Genomic DNA, 3,550 nt, shown 5'->3' with positions numbered 1-3,550 from the left:
AATTGGGATAATGTCTGAACTAATTTGTGCAGGTTGCGGTTGCAGCTGAACCCATGTCCACGTCACCTTTTAAGTACTTAGAAATTAAGCATACAGCCTTCCGATGTCCACGTCATCTTCCCCATGTGCACCAAGCTTTCTAACTTAGCAAAATAAAAGCCCTTCCCATTGTCTCCCCGTGTCCAAGTTTAAACCCCTCTTAATCCCAGCCTACCCACGGATGAGGTCACACATCACCGAATCCAAATTTTTCCCAGCATTTCTTACCTTCCGCGATGCACCTCATGCATTCTTTACCAGCAACACCAACCTCCTCCACGTCTCTCTACCAAACATCCCGTCTTCATCGTCAACCTCCCAGCTTCTTCAACTTCATCCGAGATCCATGCTCTATTCCTTCTAACCGCATATTCCCAGATGCATCCTCTCAGATCACACGTCCGAACTTCTCAGTTTAAACAAAACAAAACCACAATCTTCTAAACGCTCCACCGTCCTTTGGATTAATCCCACGAACGGAATTCCCAGCACCTTTGGATTAATCCTATTCTTCGGCAGCCAACCGAACTTCCCAGACTTCACGGAAACATCCCATTCCGCAAACACATCTCCCAGATCTCATCCCATCATAATCTATCATCCCTTGATCACTCTCCCGTATCCGAACAAACTCCCCTGTTCTGACTTAATCCATCCCAGCTTCCGCTAGATCCCGTTCGCGATGATAACCACCCACGGATAACTCCCCTGTTTCTCTGTGATCTTCTCTACTTCCGTTGGCCTCTCCCGGGTCACCCGCGTGACAGGCGGAATGGGATGTTTCCGTGAAGTCTGGGAAGTTCGGTTGGCTGCCGAAGAATAGGATTAATCCAAAGGTGCTGGGAATTCCGTTCGTGGGATTAATCCAAAGGACGGTGGAGCGTTTAGAAGATTGTGGTTTTGTTTTGTTTAAACTGAGAAGTTCGGACGTGTGATCTGAGAGGATGCATCTGGGAATATGCGGTTAGAAGGAATAGAGCATGGATCTCGGATGAAGTTGAAGAAGCTGGGAGGTTGACGATGAAGACGGGATGTTTGGTAGAGAGACGTGGAGGAGGTTGGTGTTGCTGGTAAAGAATGCATGAGGTGCATCGCGGAAGGTAAGAAATGCTGGGAAAAATTTGGATTCGGTGATGTGTGACCTCATCCGTGGGTAGGCTGGGATTAAGAGGGGTTTAAACTTGGACACGGGGAGACAATGGGAAGGGCTTTTATTTTGCTAAGTTAGAAAGCTTGGTGCACATGGGGAAGATGACGTGGACATCGGAAGGCTGTATGCTTAATTTCTAAGTACTTAAAAGGTGACGTGGACATGGGTTCAGCTGCAACCGCAACCTGCACAAATTAGTTCAGACATTATCCCAATTAGTTCGATTCGATCTGCACATATTAGAATTGACCAATAAAATCAAGCAAATTCGAATTATTTTTAATAATGCCATGATGAAGGGGAACACATTTTCTTATGTTAAATTCACTAAATATATGAATTAAAATAATGATAAGTGCTATGAATAATATATTAATTTATGCATTATTTAGCACTTATCACCTTCTCCTCTTCGAGCTCGGCAGTCAGAGTTCGAACCTCGTCCTCGGCCGCTCCCACCCTTGCTTGGAGCGCCTGGCGCTCGGCCTCGGACGCCAGGCACCTTGCCTCGGCCTCCTCGTGCCCCCGCTGATGCCTCCGGGCTTGCTCCCGGTAGTCTTGCACGATGTGCATCAGCGTCTCCGTCTCGTGCAGATGCTGTAAAAAAGAGACGTGAGAAACGTGAGAAACTAAAAATAAAACTTGCATAATTGCACAAATAGGAAGACTAACTTACCCGGACGACAGAGCAAAGAGTAGAGTCCATGAAAGCGCCGTAGTTCATGGACCGAATTTTGGCCTGGTCGGCCGGGAGCAGCGCGACCCGGAATACTTCGCGCGCTACTTGGGGATTATCAAGGGCCAAATCGCCCTCGAAGACCGACCAGACGGGAGCATAAGGCACCCGCTCCCGTGAGCCCGACGAGCCCGGAAGGCCGACCTCGGCTGGCCCAGGCGGAGCCGGCCCCACAGCTCCTTGGCTGCTCCCCGGCTCGGAACTAGGGGGCTGGGGTCGGATAGGCGGCCGATCTGACTGCCGCAAAACTGGAGCAGGGCGCGCGAGCGCCAAACTCGCTGAACTTCCCTCCTGGTCGGCGATTGAGGCTTCCTGCCGACCAGGAATCTGTGAAATTGGCGCCGGGCACGGGAGCGCCACCGTAGCTCCACTAGAGCCCGCGCCCCTAGAACCCGCGCCCTCCCCCCGACCAGCTTTGGAGTGCGCGGGGCGAGGAGCGCCCGCCTCGACCACTGCGGTCGCCGAAACCTTTGCCTTCTTTCTCGGCTCGGTCGGTTCCCCCGAGAGCTCAGCCGCCCTCTTTTGGAACCGGGCGTACAAAACTTCGCTCTTGGTCACCATCTTTGCGATATCTGCAAGGACGAGCAGGATTAGAATACAGAACTATAACAAAATGAAAAAGACACCCTACTGTTACCCTTACCCTGAGGACGTGCCGAGCTCAGGCCAACGTTCACTAGAGCGTCCTCACTTATGAGGCCGCTCAGTAAAATACCGTCCCCGAGGCTGCGGATGGTGTCGATGATCCCCTGCTCGCGCGGAGAAAGCTTGGGGACTTTGTTGACGGACCTGAGTTGGGTTGGCCCCCACCTAGGGTCAAACCCCCATATCCGTTCAGAACCTAGAAAGAAGAACTTCTTCTTCCAATCATGAATGGACGAAGAAGCGCCCTGGAAGAGTGGCCGGCCCGCCCGAAGGGCAATGTAGAGCCACTCTCCGTCTCCTGGATTCGACTTCAACATAAAAAGTCGCCAGAAAACGTTGACAGAAGTCGGAATCCCGTACGTTAAACACAGCGACAGGAAACCGACCACTGTCCTCCATGCATTCGGAGCGAGCTGCGCCGGAACCAACTGGTATTCCGTCAGCAACTCGTTCACGAACCCGTGAAGAGGAAATCGTAGGCCGGCCCAGAGTGCCTCCAAGTACACTCCAATCCGACCTACCGGAGGATTGGTTACTCGATCCCCCCGCCTGGCGGGCTCCAAACGGAACCCTTGTAGAGGAAAAAATCATTCCTCGGTCATTTCGACCTCCAGTACACCCATGGTGGACTCGACTTCATTCGGACCGGAACCCATGGAAGAGAAAAGGTTCGAGAGGAAAAGGGACCTGTAAAGGATACCGGAGAAAGGAAACTTCGGACTGAGAAAAGCTGGAGGAAGGAGGCAATAAGAAAGGAACAGGAGGCCAGGTGAGGGTTTAAATAAAATCCCTCCAATGGCCCAGATCAGCGAGAAAAACGCTGCACCCCGTCCGGATTACGACGCGTGTCGGCCCAAAAGATGGAGCGCCGCATTTAATTTGGGCTGACGCTTCGAACACAGAAGCGCCCCGTCGGATCATGCGGCCCCATCATGAGCCCACGACGCGAGGACGCTTCGGAGAAGGCGTCCCAATAATGA

Source organism: Phoenix dactylifera, chromosome 11, assembly GCF_051530095.1.
Source record: "Phoenix dactylifera cultivar Ajwa chromosome 11, Ajwa_hap1_PhDact_Kaust_v1.1, whole genome shotgun sequence".
In the NCBI taxonomy this organism is placed as follows: domain Eukaryota; kingdom Viridiplantae; phylum Streptophyta; class Magnoliopsida; order Arecales; family Arecaceae; genus Phoenix; species Phoenix dactylifera.
Note: the sequence above shows the minus strand (reverse complement) of the source record.